The sequence below is a fragment of the Manis pentadactyla genome, chromosome X (assembly GCF_030020395.1).
Source record: "Manis pentadactyla isolate mManPen7 chromosome X, mManPen7.hap1, whole genome shotgun sequence".
NCBI classification, from domain to species: domain Eukaryota; kingdom Metazoa; phylum Chordata; class Mammalia; order Pholidota; family Manidae; genus Manis; species Manis pentadactyla.
In genome coordinates, this window is record NC_080038.1 from 32,410,670 (window position 1) to 32,429,130 (window position 18,461).

At 42.6% G+C, this 18,461-nt stretch overlaps 1 protein-coding gene across 3 annotated transcripts in view; it reads left to right on the forward strand.

Annotated features, from left to right (window-relative positions):
• Nucleotides 1–572: 572 nt before the first annotated feature.
• The window catches only part of SYTL5 (synaptotagmin like 5), a 242,297-nt gene continuing 224,408 nt past the window's right edge, over nt 573–18,461 (forward strand). For all 3 annotated transcript variants that reach the window (XM_057495496.1, XM_057495498.1, XM_057495497.1), the window contains exon 1: nt 573–806. The gene's annotated coding sequence lies outside the window, so the exon portion shown is untranslated. The remainder of the gene's footprint in view (nt 807–18,461) is intronic.

Sequence of the window (18,461 nt, forward strand, 5' to 3'; positions counted from 1 at the left end):
TGTCCATTGGCTCTGGTGGGCAATACGGGACCCCCGGGCATAGATACCAACTGTAGGAGGGTCTGCGCATTGCCACAACCAGCTAGCAGGTAGAAACTGCATTAGACAGGCAGTGCTGGGAGCGACAAGGCCCTGCAGGGTAAGAGTCCGGGCAGAGGGGAGAACTATGGGAAAGGATACACCTGGGATCTTGCAGAGCCAGTTGCACGTCTCTGAGCTGGGTAGGTTCTGGCGCCACCACAAGGGGGAGACCGAGGATGGCGGGCTGTGCCGCGCTGGCCTGAGACCTGGGGTTGGTTGTGCCTCCTGGAGCCGGCTGGCACAGCCTGAGGGAGGGCCCTGGCAATGCCCTGTCCGGGTGGCAGGTGTGTTGAGCTCAGATGGGCAGCCTAGGGGGGCGGGTACCGGGGGGGCGCGGGGCGGAGGACAGGGCCGACCCACGACGGCACTGGTCCTGCGGCGGCGGGCGGTCGTGTGGTCCGCAGGGGCTGGCTGTGTCTGGCGCCACTCCGCCTGGTGGGCCCCGGCGCGGCCGCCTGGGGGCGCCAGGCACAGCCCCGAGCACGCGGGCGGCTGGAGACCGCCTCCTCGCGCGCGGTCCGGCACCTGCGCGGGGCGGGGAGCAGAGGGGCGCGCAGCGCGGGCGGAGGCGCCGAGCGCGTGAGTCACTCGGCTCCCCGGGGCAGGGAGCCGCACTTGGCCTCCCGGCTGGGGTCTGCATTTCATCTCCGGCTTCAGCGACTCACCCCTGAATACTACCCCCGCTGAGGCCAGACCGGCAGCCTTTCCGTCTAGGCGAGGGCCAGGTAAGTTTCTCCTGTTCTGATGCCTCGTGCTTGGGTGACTGGGCCGGGGTTGGAGGTGGGGGCGGGGGGGGGTGTCTCCCGGTCTGCGTCTCTGTCTGCCTTTGCTTCCTCTCTCTGGGTCTCTGCATTGGAGACAGAAAGTTAGATTTTTAAAACGCAGCAGAAAATATCCAATTATGCTCAGACATCAGCCAAGCCAAACTCTGGGGCCATATGCTTGATTTCCCGGGTACCTTCAAATGTCCGGATTCGGCGTTTATGGGGCTAGGAATGTTTGTTTCCTGTGTTTCCCTCCTCCCCCACTTTCTCCCTGGGTGATTCTTAGAGGTTTGGTGGTGAGTGGAGAGCTAGAGGGCTGAGCTGAAATCCTTTGCCAGGGTGGTTTCCTCATTCTCGGCGAGGTGGCAGATGTTTTACGGTAGCCTGAGTTGGGATCTTGGAGCAGCCTCTCCAGCCCAGGACATGCCAGAGCCGTAGGTAACTGCAATCGCTGCATATTGATCTCGTTACTGTTGCCTGAATCAAAATGTTCCGGAGGCACATTAGTGTGAATGCCACCGTGATGCTGAAACAATTCATTGAAGGACTCTGTTGGATATTTTATTTTTAATGTATTCTAGGAAAATTTTAGGAGACTACTGCTGATCTTATTTTCAGAGATGCTTCACAACCTATTATTTCCCTTGCAAGAAAATCAATGAGCACCTATTTCTGTTTCTCATAAGGATTTAACAGGGCAAAGCTCATGTTAGTTTTCCTTTCTACCGTACGTGTGCGTGTTGGGGGGATAGGCTTCCACTAACTGACTTTAGAAAGAAACCGATGCACGGGGGTTCCTTCCCCCTTTCTCTGCCATTAAGCACAGGTGTTTCTGTGACTATTAAATAGGTGCTAATTATGGCTGCCTGGGTTTTTTTTTTTTTTGCTTAATAGTAGAGGAGAGAGCCTCCTGGAATGTGTGCATTTGTGCACAGCTCCTGTTGACGACTGATTGCTTTATCAATGTTGTTTGGGTTGATGTAATGTTAACAGGTGGTCGCAATTCACAGCACAGAATTCTTCTGTTCTAGACAAACATCCTGCTGATCTGGGAGGAAAGTACTCCCTCTCCCCGCCCCACCCCCCAACAAAACCATGTTTCTATCCTGCTTTCTGGGATGGAGAAAGATGGCTGGAGAAGATTCTCTGACAGTTGATTGAGTTGCCTGTCAAATTGCTCCCTCCTGAATTGTCATTTGGTTTTATAGTCAGTGATTATAGAAAAAAACCGCCCCCTCCCCCGGAAGAAAAATAAAAGCTTACATGTTTAGTCAGATCACAGGGATAACTTTCAGAGTTGAGTGAAAGCTTCAGTGATTCTCTTATTCAGACCTCTTTCCAGGGAGTCTCCCAAACTGAGTTAGCTTTCTGACCTTCCTGATAACATGACCCTTTTCTCTGCATATCTCTATCTCAGCATTTGCCATCTTGTGACTCTTGGTTTATACAGAAGTCTTGCTCAAGACAGTAAAATGTCTTGGAAGGCAGGAGTAAGGTCTTACTTATCTTTACATCCCTGTAAAGATGGGATCCCTGTAAAGAGCCTACTAAGGTGGGGGTCTGGTGAAGAAATGAAGGCATGAATAAATAAATTCGGCAGTTCAGATTGGGTTTATTGTTCCTTGCACACACCTCAGCATGTTTTTTCTTCATTCCTGGAAGATATTCCTTTTAATTCAGTAATTCTCAAAGTGTGGATCCTCAGACTATATTGTGTTCTAAGTAAATAAGAATTTGGGATATATGGAAAACATTCATATATTGTGGGATTTTTTGCTGCATGTAATGAAAAGCCAACTAAAAATGACTTCAACAGACAGCAGCCTGACAGCAGGTGATCACTGGAGTTGCTAACAATGTCAGGATTCTGGGTCAGTGTCTTACCCTCATGGTTTCAATATGGCTCTAACAGCTCCAGACATTACATCTTTATCCCATGTTCAAAGGCAGTAAACTGGAGTGGAAAGGGGTAGAATAATTTCTCTCGTGCAACTTGCGCTTATCAGAGAAGAAATATCTTTGCCCAGAGTTCCCCAGCAGGTTCACCCGTGTCTCATTGGCCAAGCTGGGCCATGTAGCAGTCTTTAGTGACAAGGGAGGCTGGGAAAATGAGTATTAAGCTTCTCAGCTTCTATAGAGGAAGGAAGGTCAGAGAGAGGGAGGTTGGAGATGGCTTTAGGGAGCTAACCAGCAAGTCTGTTAGACTGTCATGAAAATGATTCTCTGTTAACCAGTAACCATATTAATGATTGGTCTAAGTAAAAAATTAGTGCAGAGAAAGCACATTCAGAACAGGTTTCCCCCCACTGAAGGTGTATGATAGGGTGCTAAATAATCACTTTTGTAGAGCACATTAACTTTTAGAGACTGCAGGTAGAAAAGATAAATATATATATATACAGCTTATATGGTTTGCATTGCATGACATATGGGTCAGATCAGTCCCTGGAACAGAGTAAACACTGAGTAAATAGTTGGTCCATGAGTAGACTATTGAGTTTGGGAGGGTCACAACTTAACAGGGACAAATGGAAAGGGTTTAGCAAGAAAGAACTAGTGGTTTGCCACCTCTGCCTTGAAATGCTGGTTTACACAACCTTTGAGTCATTAATTTGAATCCTAGGAACTGGAGGGCGACTTAGCAGGAGGGACAAGAAGAGCATAAGGAGAGAGAGTGGGTACTGACAATGGTAGGTGGTCACATGTCACATTGTCTTTGGGGAACTGTGCTGTGGGAGATATATTACAGGAGATGTTCAAGATGAGTCCTAGCACACAAAAAAATTTAAAGTTGATGCAGTACATGAAGAGAGCATATATTACTGCCAGCTTTGATTATTGACTCTCTTTCCCAGTAGGAGTCGTGACATGTTTACAGAATGACCAGGGTTTGAGGACATGAAGATGGGAGATCAGCTAAGCAGGTGTCAAGAGACTGAAACCTAACAATTGCAAGACGTTTTGCCTTAGATTTCTCACTCACCAGTCAAAAGAATGACATAGATTATCGGTGGTTCTCAAACTTTGTTGGACTTTAAAAATCACCTGGAGAGGTTTTAAAAATCCAGATTGATGGGCTGATCTCCAGATTACTTAAATTGCAACCTCTGGGAACAGGAATCAGGTATCAGGATTTTTAAAACTTGCCAGATGATTCCAATATGGCCCTGAATTTGGGAATTGTATTAGTGTGCTGGGGCTACCATAATAAAGTACCACAGCCTAGGTGACTTGAATAACACATTTATTGTCTCATAGTTGTGGAGGTTAGAAGGCAAAGATCAAGGTGTCAGCAGGTCTGGCTTCTCCTGAGGCCTCTCCCCTTGGCTTCTCGCTGTCCACCTTCTCCCTGTGTTCTCATGTGGCCTTTCCTCTGTGCACGTCTGTGTTCTAATTTCCTGAAGGACACCAGTCCAATTGGATTAGGACCCACCCATATGGCCTAGTCTTTAAAGACACTGTCTCCAAATACTGTCACATTCCGAGGTACTAGGGTTTAGGACTTGAACATACGAATTTGGGAAGGGGGACACAATTCAGCACATTAACAGGAGCCAGTGGAGAAGGACAGCCTGTCTCCAACTTTAATGTGCGTGCAAGTCCCCTGAAGACCTTTTTGTAATTCAGTTAAGTCTGGATGGGCCCCGAGATTCTGCAGTTCTAACAAATGCAGGCGATGCCAGTGCTGTCGGGCCACAGATACTACCTTAAATAACATGGCTCCATGTACATCAGTTGTTCTGAAGCTCCAGCAGGCATTAGAATCACCTGGAGAGTTTGCTAAATTTCTGATTCCATAGGTTTGGGGAAGAGCGCCGTTTCTAGCAAGTCCCCAGGTGATGTGATGCTGCTGGTCTAGGGACCATACTTTGTGCATATTTCTGGCATTTTGCGACTTTAAGGTATTGGGTGAGACTAATTCACTGCATACATCAGTGTCTGTGAAGTTTATCCGTGATATTTGCTATCTTAATCCCTGATAGTGTTGCACCTTTTCTTTTGTCAAGCTTAATTTTTCTGCTCACAGGACAAAGGACGAGGAGATGGGAGAAAATGCTACATTGCAGTCTCTTTTAATCTTTCATACAGATGGAGGTGCATGAACTCAGAGGCTGTCTATCAGCCCATCTATCTCTATTCATGTTTCTCCTCCAATCACACAGCTAAATTGTAGCCTGCCCTTATACCAGCTGAAAAGATATAAAATCAAGAAAGATGACTTTATAAAATCAGTTTGCTTGCTTTTCATATATGATTTTTTGAAAGATTAACTACTCTATAGATTGTATAATCTCAATGGATATCACAAATGTCTCAGGACACATTAATTTTCAATTACTTGATTTAATCACATTTTAATTTCTACATGAGATCAACAGTAAGCTATATCAGACAATGTCCCCTTCTCCTAAATAATCAGAGATGGGAAAACAGCTTGTCTGCTCTTTGAGAGTTCAATTAGTAAAATTCACATTCGGTGGATGTTATTGCTCATCTGTGGGAGTAAAACAAGAGACTGTAAATGTGAGACTAGATGGTTTAGAAACAGCCTAAACTTCAAGCTAGTGACCTGGGTATATTCTCAAGAACGTGATTGTATTTTAGAAAGTAGATGTCTATCTAAAATAATCATACGTGTACAGATGGTTCCTGACCTACAATGATTCAACTTAAAGAAATTTTTTTTGACTTTATCATGGTGCAAATCAACGTGCATTCAGTAGAAACCATGCTTTAAATTGTGATCTTTTCCCAGGCTAGTGATATGCACCATCCTCTCTGTGATGTTGGGCAGGTAGGTCCCAGTCAGCCACACAGTCCTGAGAGTCAACTACAGAAACACCGAGAACCCTTGTGCATCTGTACAGCCATTCTGGTTTTCACTTTCAGTACAGTATTCAATAAATGACATGGGATATTTAACACTTTATTCTAAATAGGTTTGGTGTTAGATGATTTTTTCCAGCAGCAGGCTATTGTAAATGTTCTGAGCCTGTGAGTGTTTAAGGTGGGCCAGGCTAAGCTATGATGTTTGGTAGGTTAGGTGTATTAAATGCCATTTTTGACTTATATTTTTAACTTATGATCAGCCTAGAAGATAGAAAGTCATCTTTGTACATTTAGTCACCACTGAGATTGTATATAGACACATAAGTATGTATATGCATATATACATTATGTTTTTTTGCTCAATTTTTAAAAGTATTTTAGGTTTTTAATTTTAATGTTCTCTACTATATGTCTATATGAAGCAACTAAAATATTTTCATTTCACACTTTAAAAGGGACTCAACTTATCCAATAAATCCTTTAAACAGAGATAAAAGCAGGTTTCTTGCTCTTCCATTTCCTCTCAGGCTTTTATCAAAAAAATGTGTCTTGCTCAAGTTTTTCACTTACGTGTGACTTTTCCACAGTCATGCCAGGCATACGGGGCCTCTGCTCAGAGTGGCTTTGCTGATGCTCCAAAAAGTGTTTTGAGTCTACCCTCAAGGCTTTCACAGTTTCCATGTTCCTGGTCAGTTTTGCCAGCAGTTTGCTAACGTATCTCCAGCAGTGTCTGGGGAAGAAGTCAGCCGTCATGTTTCCAGCATGGTCACCCGACCCACCAGATTGCACAAGCTCAGGTGTGGAGATGGATACAGTAGGCTGTCAGAGCCCAGTGTCCTTAAGCATTTGGCTTCTGTAACAAATTCTGTTTCTCCTGATTTCATGCTCAGCAATCAACCGTATGATTCTCCATGTTCATTGCCTTCAGGGAAGGAATAACCTGGCCAGGCTGTGAGGTCTGCCTGAAGTTCTATTTCTCATTGTAAATTACTAAGCTGCCACTCTGGCTTCAAACCCTTCTGAATTTTGTGAGTGAGAGTCAGCATCCAGCACCTTCAAGCCCGATATGTGCAGACACTGATAAGATCAGTTATCAGAGGTGGCAATGCTCAGTGCCAGGCCTGGTGACAGTGAGTCACCAAAGTGTGTTAATGCCAGCTAGTGGTTATTAACCAGTTTCTGCATAGCAGGTATACTGTGCACTTTTATTGACACGATCTCATTTAGTCTCCAGAACAACTTTGTGAAGTCGTACTTCAACTTGCATTTTACAAGTAGGAAAACTGAGGCATAGGTTAAACATTTGCCTCCAGTCAAATGGCTACTTTGGCAGAGAATTCTAGTTGCCACTCAGAATCCTTTTGCACCTTCCCTCTTAGTGACAGAATCCAGTTTCATTCCTGGTGGTGCTACATTCCATGACCAGTGTCTGTCACACAGCACCTCTTGCATGGAGGGATGACCCTAGGCCTGAGTTCTGCCAGTGAGATGTAACTGTTGTGTTGGGCGGGACTTCTAGGAAGCCTGCCTGAAGAGAGTTGACTTGGTCAGGAGTCTATACCGCCTGTTTCCTCCAGCTGCTAGCCTGGAAGGCAGGCCTGGTGGCTAGAGCCATCCTGGACCATGGCTTGATCTCTTAGGTATATGCCATCATTGAAGCTGTTAGAAAGGTAGAAGAGGGAATCAGGGCCTGTGATGGCAGCCTGGCCTGTGCCAGTGCCATTCCAGAGATCTTTGCTTGCTTCTCAAACACATTAGTGTTCTTTTAGCAGAGAAGAAAGGTAGGAGTGGCTGTTGGGTAGGCAGTCGAGAGTGTTTACGCACTATTGACAAGTGCCTAATATTTATTTGATCTGTGATTAGATACACGTGTTTGAGTTCCATTGCTGCCACTTACTAGCTGCGTCTATTGGGCACATCCTTTCAGCCTACCTTTCAGTCAAGCCATTGATCCAGTGACCAGTTTCGTGGGCGTAACCAGATAGCACCTTGCCTTAGCCTCACCATAAGTATTTCACTTTCCACCCCAGGGCTTCTTTGATGTTTCAACACAGAGTCCTGCTGGAAGCCCTGGCTTGTGTATGATGGGATGCGAGGGAGTTAAAGGCTTGAGTAAATCCTTGACTAATGTGGGATGGGAGCCAGAGATAGGTGAGTGCTCCCTTCTTCCATTGTTGGCCAAATAATTCTGAACTGTGTTTTAGTATTGTTTGCTTCTGAGAGGTTCTAAAAGGATTAGGCCCCAGTTGCCTACAGTTGTGGCCAACTCAGAAATATACTCTTTTATTGATTTTCTCTCTTTTCCTGTTATTTTTCCCCAATTCCCTACTTTTATTCCCTGGAATTATGTCCCTAAATAAATTACTTGCATATAAACCCTTGTTTGGCTTTGCATTTCAGGGAAAGCTCAGGTTAAGACATTGTATAACCTTGAATTCAGCTGTACTGATAAAACTTTTGCACTTGCTGACACTTTTATGATAAAGCAGTGTACTGTCTTTGGTGTGCAAAGATGATAATACATTATGCAATTGGATAGTATTGGGTGTTGGAATGGGCATGGATCAATAGGAAGTGCTAGGCTTTGTTGATGGGAGTGCAAATTGGATAAAATCATTTTGGAAAAGAAAACTTCGCTCTATCTTGTGAAGTTGTACATTCACATACTCTATAGCCCAGCAATTTCATTTCTAGGTATAACTCCTAGAGAAATTAGTCTGCATGTGAACCAGGAGCTTGCTTTAGGAATGTCCTTAGCAACATCATTCATAATGCAAAAATACCAGAATAACCTAATTGTCTGTTTTTTTGTTTGTTTGCTTGTGCTTACTTTTTTTTTATTAGGGTATCAATGATATGCACTCTTATGAAGGTTTCACAAGAAAAACAATGTTATTACATTCACCCTTATAATTGAGCCCCCCCACCCCATTGCAGTCACTGTCTATCAGTGTAAGATGCCACAGAGTCCCTATTTATCTTCTCTGAGCTACTGTTTTCCCCGTGACCCCATACACACCATGTGCAGTGATCATGATATCCCATAATCTCCTTTTCCCTCCTTCCCTGCCTGCTCTACCCCACCCCTCCACTTTGGTGACCACGAGTCCCTTCTTGGAGTCTGTGAGTCTGCTGCTATTTTGTTCCTTCAGTTTTGCTTCGTTGTTATATTCCACAAATGAGGGAAATCATTTGGTATTTGTCTTTCTCTGCCTGACTTATTTCACTGAGCATAATACCCTGTAGCTCCATCCATGTTGCTGCAGATGGTTGGATTTGCCCTTTTCTTATGGCTGAGTAGTATTCCATTGTGTATATGTACCACATCTTCTTTATCCATTCATCTACTGATGGACACTTAGGTTGCTTCCATTTCTTGGCTATTGTAAATAGTGCTGCAATAAACATAGGGCTGCATATGTCTTTTTGAATCTGAGAACTTGTATTCTTTGGGCAAATTCCAAGGAGTGGGATTCCCGGGTCAAATGGTAGTTCTATTTTTAGTTTTTTGAGGCACCTCCATATATTACTTTCCACAATGGTTGAACTAGCTTACATTCCCACCAGCAGTGTAGGAGGGTTCCCCTTTCTCCGCATCCTCACCAACATTTATTGTTGTTTGTCTTTTGGATGTTGGCCATCCTAACTGGTGTGAGGTGATATCTCATTGTGGTTTTAATTTGCATTTCTTTGATGATTAGGGATGTGGAGCATCTTTTCATATGCCTGTTGGCCATCTGAATTTCTTCTTCGGAGAAGTGTCTGTTCAGATCCTCCAACCTATTTTTTAATCAGATTATTTGCTTTTGGTTTGTTGAGGTATGTGAGCTCTTTATTTATTTTGGATGTAAACCCTTTATCGGATATACCATTTACAAACATATTCTCTCATACTGTAGGATGCCTTTTTGTTCTACTGATGGTGTCCTTTGCTGTACAGAAGCTTTTTAGCATGGTATAGTCCCATTTGTTCATTTTTTATTTTATTTCCCTTGCTCAAGAAGATGCGGTCAGGAAAAAGTTGCTCATGTTTATATTCAAGAGATTTTTGCTTATGTTTTCTTCTAAGAGTTTTATGGTTTCATGACTTACATTCAGGTCTTTGATCCATTTTGAGTTTAATTTTGTGTATGGGGTTAGACAGTAATCCAGTTTCATTCTCTTGCATGTAGCTGTCCAGTTTTGCTAACACCAGTTGTTGAAGAGGCTGTCATTTCTCCATTGTATATCCCTGGCTCCTTTATCATATATTAATTGACCATATATGGTTGGGTTTATATCTGGGCTCTCTAGTCCATTCCATTGGTCTATGAGTCTGTTCTTGTGCCAGTACCAAATTGTCTTGATTACCTCGGCTTTGTAGTAGAGCTTGAAGTTGGGAAGCATAATTCCCCCACCCTGCTTTATTCTTCCTTCTCATGATTACTTTGGCTATTTGGGGTCTTTTATGGTTCCATATGATTTTTAGAACTATTTACTCTAGTTTGCTGAAGAATGCTGTTGGTATTTTGATTGGGATTGCATTGAATTTGTAGATTGCTTTCAGCAGGATGGCCATTTTGACAATATTAATTCTTCCTATCCATGAGCATGGGATGTGTTTCCATTTATTGGTATCTTTAATTTCTCTCGTGAGTGTCTTGTAGTTTTCAGAGTACAGGACTTTCACTTCCTTGGTTATGTTTATTCCTAGGTATTTTATTCTTTTTGATGCAATTGTGAATGGAATTGTTTTCCTGATTTCTCTTTCAGAATAACCTAATTGTTTGTTGATGGGAAAATAAATTAGAAAATGATACTCATTATTTCACAATAGAATAAAAATTAACCACTGTTACATGCAGGAACATAGATGCATGTTAGAAACAAAATATTGAAAGAAAAACTAAGCAATGACTTCATGCATAACTTTTATAAAGCTCAAAAACAAACAATACCGTACAATACATTATGGAATCATGCATACATGACCAACTATAAAGCAAGGTAAACTCACAATTCAGGTAGTGCTTTCCTGTGATATGGAGACAGGGATGGTATAGGACAGGAACATACAGTAGATACACTGGCATTAGTAATGGTGTAAGTCTTGAATTGGGTGATGGGATCATTGAAGCTCATTTATTATTATTTATGGTTTAAATGTGATACAGATTCTTTTGTATACATATGCATTGGATATTATATAATAATTAAAATACATGAAACCACCATCAGTGAAGATGCTGTACTAACAAAGTGCACGGCCTCGGGAAAGCCACCTCTAGCCCTCAGTCTGAACTAATGGCTCTCAGAGTCAGTGCTCTTCAGCATGTGATGTATTTTCCCCTTTGTGTTCCCAAATGTATTGCAGTCCATTAGAATGGCAGGGCACAAAATTCAGTTTTCCTTATGGCCCTTAAGGGTCACGTTCTCTAATATATTAGGAAAGAACAGTTCGTTGTGTCCTCTCTGCCCCTCCGTCCACATGCCTGTGGTTCCTGTGTGTCCTGAGGCTCCCCACTGCTCTCTGCTATGCACGTCCAACTGCCATGTTATTGCTGGTCTCAGCACAGCATTCTTGGGCTACTATCCCCCTTGTTTCTAACGGTGTGTGTGTGCGCATGTATGCTATGTGTGTGTATATGTATTGGGAAGGAGTATAATGGTGTTAGGGAGTGAGGAGTCTGTGAATGTGACAATTCTCTTTAGTTTCAAACCTACTCATTACTTTCCTTGACATGAAACCCTCAGGTTGTACCAGATCTTCAATTCTAAGCCAGGTTTACAACTTGAAAACACTTTTGTGCCGTGTATCCTTCGATGAAGCCTATGGCCCCCTTATCATAATAGTGGCCTAAATACATAAAATCAAGCATACTGGATTACAAAGAAAACAATACTGAAGTACAATTGTCAGGATAATAACAAATTGGTTCTTATTGGATCTTATTAAACAAAATCTAGTGGTGGGTCTAATGATCACCCAATTTTAAAGTAGTAACGAACATAAAGGATATTTCACAGTATCTGTAATAACTGTAATGTGACATGAAAAATGTCTGTGATTTCCAACTGGTGACACAGTCATAGGTGCTAATACAGTTGTGGTTTGCTGCCTACATTTATATTTGAAGGAAATACTAAATTTCAGTTAGAGATTAGTGAACATAAAAATGTAATTTTTCTCCCATCCATGGTCATGAGCCCTGTAATTTCCATCCATATACCCTTGGGAGTCCATGGACTGCCATCCCACCTCCGCTCCAGGTCAAGAACTGTGCTCTAAAGCAAAACAAAGGAAATTACAACAGCTGAGGGAAATGAATAAAAGTGAATATCCAATATCATCTAAATCATAGTCCACAAGAAAAGCACTTAACTCTAAACCTTCATGGGGGTGGGGGGGGAGGTACAAGTGCATCTCAGTTCCCATCCTTACCTTGCAGACCTTTTTGAGAAGACCTGACTTCAGTGCCCCGCAGGCAAGCCTCCACTCTGGCAGGAAGTCCTGCCTCCTTGTAGGAGCTGGTCTCACCCTTGGATGCATCAGTCTCCCTTCTCCACTCTATTTTCCTAAGAGTCCCCCACCTTGGAATAATGCTCTAGTGAGTCCCACACAACAATGCAGGGTGGCCTTTGGCTCCCTGAGTCTGCTCTTCTTCAAGACCAGGTGCCATGGTGAGCTGGAGTGAGCAAAGCACCTCTCCTAACTCTCCAGTACTGACACTTACTCTCAGAGGTAGACCTGTCTTAAAGCATGAGGAAAAAGAAGCATTTCCCCAACCACTCCATAAATTAGAAGGATGCTCAAGTGGATAGCGAAGGTTGTGTTGTACAGTTGTCATGTAGACCAGGAGTAGCTCTTTATCCATCCCACAGCCCCTTTCAAATGGGCTCACTACTGAGCTGTAGGCCTCATAATGTCATTTCTGTGAGCCACATAACCACCTGGCTCCAGTTAAAAATTTTTGTTTGTATGAGCCCATTGGGTACTTAGATGGTGTCATTTGTACCAGCCACAATACCTGCTGACTGATTTATTTGTTGATCGATTTCTTAGTTTAACTATTTTTGTATAATTGATGATGAATTTTTAATAAACTTTATATTTTAGAACAGTTTTGATTTACAGAAAAATTGTGAAGATAGTACAGAGTGTTCCCATACACCTACACCAAAATTCCTCTATTATTAACATGTTATCAGTATGGTACATTTGTGACAGTTAATGAACCAACATTGATGCATTATCATTAAGTAAAGTCCATAGCTTATTTAGATTTTCTTGCTTTTTACCTAATGCCCTTTTTCTATTCTAGGATCCCATCTAGCACCCTACATTATATTTTATCATCATGTCTCCATAGCCACCTCTTAACTGTGACAGTTTCTCACACGTCTTGTTTTTGATGATCTTGACAGTTTGGGGGAGTACTGGTCAGGTGTTGGAATTTGTCTAATGTTTTCTCATGCTTAGATAGGGGTTATGGGTTTTTGGGAGGAAGACCACAGAGGTGAAATACCATTCGCACCACCTCATGTCCAGGGTACATATGATCACGAACTTACTGCATGACTTAGCACTGTTCACCCTTGATCACCCAGCTGGCGGTGGTTGTCAGGTTTCTCACTGTAGTTACTTCACCCCCCACCCACCTTTTCGTGCTGTCCTTTTTGGAAGGATGTTACTAGGTGCAGCCCACACTTAAGTTGTGGGCAGTTAGGTTCTACCTCCCAGAGGGTGGAATGTCTATGTAAATTATTTGGAATTCTTCTGCAAGGGAAAATGGCCCATTGACTCATTTATTCAATTATTTATTGATATTGGTATGGAATCATGGTAATAAATTTTTAATCAAATAATCCCAATCTTAGTCCACTAGCATGAATTTCTGTAACTAACTATGGGTAGCCATATAGATACTAAGCACACACACACAAAAAGAGTAAAACTAATGGTTATGCATGGATTTTTTTCACTATTTGTCTTTTCATTTGGGTTAATTTCTAATCGCAAGAATGATTCAGTAACATGGTAAGATATTCAACCATCAAAGAGTACACAGTAAAAATTAGGACAGCTTTCTATCCCATATCCTTGTGTCCTTTTTTAGGCGCATCTCCTGTTAACTATTACTGATATTTTTCTAGAAATTTCAATGCATGTATTAGCATATATCTATTGTTCTGCTTCTTTAGACTTTTAGGAAAAGGGTCAGGAGAGGGATAGCAAGGTAATGAAGGAGAAGAAAGGGGAGGGCAGGGGCAGACCAAGATGATTAGGTCAATCATAGAATTCTTAATCACTGTATTTGCTTGGAGAACATTTCATTTTTCCAAAGTTTTTTTCTGATGGAATTTTGCCACATTTGTCCATTTTAATCCCTTCTTATCAAGGAGTATGGCTGTATCAGTCAAGCCTCTTAGTTGAAAACAACCAAATTCCCTCTGCCTTGTTGAAGCAGAAGGGTTGATGTGAAGGTATTAGGTGGCATGGTCTTTCTGGCCCCAGTTCTCCCCATCTCTATCCATGCCTTTTGGAAATGTGACTGTGTAGTTTTTCTCAGTAAACGACAATATTTCTGTTTCTCTTGAGTCTGAGCTTGACCATGTGAGTTGCTTTGACCAATAAAATGTTAGTAGATATGCATGTAAGTGATGCCGGGGTTCTTGTTTGCGGAGCCGAAGAATGAGCTTCACAAACACTCAAGGTAGGAGAGCAAGGTACAGGCTTTTATTTAGAGATACAGTGAAAGGACAGAGCTCCCGGCTCATGCCAGGAGGGGACAAGAGAGTCCGTAGTGGTGCGTTGTCTAGGGAGTTTTATAGGCAGCTGAGGATTTTTCGAGAACATGAAAAAACTTAGGGGTGTGGACTTGTTAAGTGGTCTCTGAATATTTAGAATTAACAACACAAGCAGCTTTCTGCTCTGATGATTTCTCCCTGAGATACCAGCATCTTGGTCTGGGGGCATATGAAACAAGGCCACCTGCTCAGCCACCCAAGGTGGGCTGAGGTATTGTTTGCTAAAGAGTAAGTTAAGAATTTCTAAGGTCTTAACTTCTTGGGTATTAAAATGCAATCTTATCTTTAAGGTGGAATCCTTCCTGCCTTTTACTGTGTTGTTTATGCCTGGGCTTACTTGCTAAATTAGTTGCCCAGTTTACAAAATCACTTCATCAGATCTGAAGGAGGAAAGACAGCACATAAGCCTGGGCCTTTTAGTATGCTAAAGTGAATCTAACACATGTTTACAAATGATTAGCATAATAAAACATGTGCTACTCTTCTTTATCTGGGGAACATTAACTGATCTCACTGAAGAATGATTCTAGAGCTCAATGTTTAACATAGAGTTTTAGCAGGGGGGTTTCCTTGCATGTAGTTACCTTGCTCTGACTGCAAATATCTCACCCTGACCCCTCCGGAGGTCCTCACCCTATTCTGACTACATCCTTGGTCCCTGTCTTATAAGGACTTGAAGAAGCATTTGTACATTTATTCTTTTGTTCTTGCTCCTCTGTCCTCTGTAAGAGAACATGTCCAGGCTAGCCTACTGGAGGATGGGAGATGTGCTGCAGAGCCAAGTCTTAGATTGATTCACAGCCAGTTGTCCTGCAGACATGTGGGCAAGGTGAATTGCAGCTGACCACAGATACATGAACCAGCCCAGCCTAGCCCATCTGAGCCCTGTAGATTTATGAGCTAAATAAATGCTTATATTTGGATGTCACTGAAATGTTTGGGTTTTTATGCAGCATTATTGTGACAATGAATAATGGATATAGGTAGTTTACAGAGTCCTTGGGAGGGCTGGAGAACTTGGTTTGGATGCTACTTGGCCAGGAGAACTGCCAGCTACACCACAGGACATTTCTAGCAGAAACTTCACTCCTGCTGCCTCATAGTACGCAGCACTTGTGATGCTAGAGAATAGAAATCAGTGTTTTTCACAGGAATCAAGTGTCTCCAACCCATTCAAGAATCAATCACTGATATCCCTCACAAAGTTTACTTCCTCATTACAGCCCTCCTGTGGATGCATCTAACTGGTAGAATCGAAATAACACCTGGAACCTGAGCTGCAAGGGAGTCTGGAAATATGTTTTTCAGCCTTCTAGCCTCTGCAATACAAGAAAGCCTAATTGAAGGAGTTTGGAGTAAGTATGAATACGTCACTGTACAGTATCTGCCACAGAGGCATAGAGAAAACTCAACGTCCTGATCTCCTGATTGCTGTGTCTGCATAGGGATAGTCAAGGTATTGACACTCCTAGCATGTGGAATCCGAAGGGGACTATCCCTGGACCCACTAGACTTACTATGGCAGTCTTAGCTCCAGGAAAGCAGTTTGGTTCTGATTCTGTTACTTGATTCTGAAGGTATTCCCTGCCTTTTCCTCCTATAGCATCTGGCAGAGTGAGTGGCATCTGAGTAATTCCAGGTGAAACAACACTTTAATTATATTGGACACTATAAATAAGGGGTTTGACCCCATTTCACCTTCTCTGTAATGAGTGAAAAGCCACAGGCAAAGGCATATAGAAAAGCATATTCATGCTCTCATGTGGGTAAGATGTAAAGGAAGAAATATATCCCTGTCTCTGTCCATCCCCTATGCTCATGTGCCAGTTCCATTGAACTAAGTATCCTAAATACCTAAAGGGTGACAGTAGTGGGCTGATGGGTTTTTAGCTTATTTATGCCCTCCACCCCATTCCCACCACAAGCTAGGATGGCCTTTGAAAGTGTCTGGTCTGGGTCACGTGGCATTAACTGTTTGATAGAAGACATTTCTACTAAATGAAAAGGCTTTGGGTGTAGGCGTGTTTATTTGTAGAATGCCAGTTGTGAAATTGGCCACATGAAATCTTTATTTGTTCTCTTTATTCCTCTGAAGACCTTGTCTCAGCTAAATATTTGCTGAAACATTTTGGTGACCTTTTTGTGTTTTAATTTAATGGGCAAAACCATGCTGTTGCTAGCACTACAAACACTAAAAATTGCATTTATGAAGTACTTTAAGGAGGGAATTTTGGTGCACCTGGGTGAAAAATTAGCCAATATCTGCATCTTTGGTTACCAGAAAAAATAGGAGCAACCCCACTGGAATATATATATATATGCTTCAGAAGAGCATATAGCCTATAAACATTCAGAACTGTGGCAACATGGCAAGAACATTTACTTGGAGGATCAAAAGAGATTCTGATATTGTCAGGATGCCACTTGGCCCATGTAACTTTCTACATTCAGTCATTTGGCTTAATATCCCTTGTATGTTGATGAAGAATCTAAATATGGAACAATACCACTCAGCTAACTTGCAGTTTGTGGTAGACTCTCGTTATTATTGTTACTTTCTAAACTAAATTTGCTTGTATGTTACTAAAACTACTTGTGACAAGGTCGGAAACTTCTGTCCACAAAGGTGCCGGACTTAAATCAAGACTTAGGCTGAGAAAACCTATCCCCACAGATTGGCCCCCACCTACACCACCCACTAGGCTACTCAGTATTCCCCTCCCTATAGAATCTTCTTCTAGCCAACTGGTATAATTGTTGGTCACTGATGGTATCATATATCTTTCTACTTTTATCTGTACCTTTTGACCTGCCTAGAGGACCCCTCTATGCATCTTTGATCACCACCATATAGGGCCTCGTCTGGCTTAGACCAACATAAAGTTCAGCTGTAACTCCAGAATTCTGGTTTGCTCAGCCTTTGCCCATTGCTTCCTCCTCTGAACCGCTAACGCATCTATATTTTTGGCTGTGAGGCCAGCCCTTCTGTGCCTCCAGTATATCTATTCACAGCTAAAATGTTAGCCTCTAGAGGACACAGGTTTGACAGACTTGTAATTTGTGTATCTGCAGCCCCTACGTTAGTGCCATACAGATATAATCAGGATTCAGTTGATGGCATAGGATGCCTGGAATCTCCAGCACAGAACCAGAGTTTGGGCAGCAAAATTCCTGGCATTTCCCCAGAGCTCCCTGCACTGGCACTTCTGACTTCTGACTTCACTCCTGTTTGTACAAGGGTCCCATGGTCTCCTCATTGCTTCTGTCCAGTAATGGAGAGGAAATGTCATTTGTCTCACTGGTCTTTTGTCCCACGTGCACACTCACACTTTATGTGTGTGAGGTGCTGAAGTAGTGTGGCCTTTGGCCTGTGGCCTTCATGATTATGTCACTTAATGCTCACTGCAGCCCTTAGAGTGTCCACTGTGCCATTTTAATTCCTATTTGAAGATGAGGAAACAGGCATGGAGAAGTTACGAACCTAATGTCACCAGCTATTAAGTGGGGGAGCCAGCATGTGAATTCTTATCAGGTCTGTACTGTTAACCTCTATATCACACTGCCTTTCCTGATGCCCTGTTGGTGTCCATTCGATGATCCTATAAACCGCAGTTTCCTGAGGTAAAAAGGTTAAGCAAATGGAAGGGAATTGCTAATTCGGAAACTTCTGTTATTCTCACTGTGCCTACCAAGAATCCCAGAACATCTTGGTGGAGATTAAGTGTTATATTCCCTAAGGTCACAAAACACAGGACTTTTGAAATACCCATGTCATTAAGATAAAATCTTACTTGTAAGTAAAGGCAGAGCCAGGGTGTGAATCCACACCAAGTAAAGCACAGAGGCTGGGATTCTGCTATTGCCACTTACTGGTTATAACATGCGGGTGTTACTTTACCTCTCTTACCTGGCACTTAGTAAATAGTAAGCAAGTGTTCACTCTTATTTCTATTCCACGATGTTGCCTTAGCCCTCTAGCCTTGTAACAAAGCACAGTGT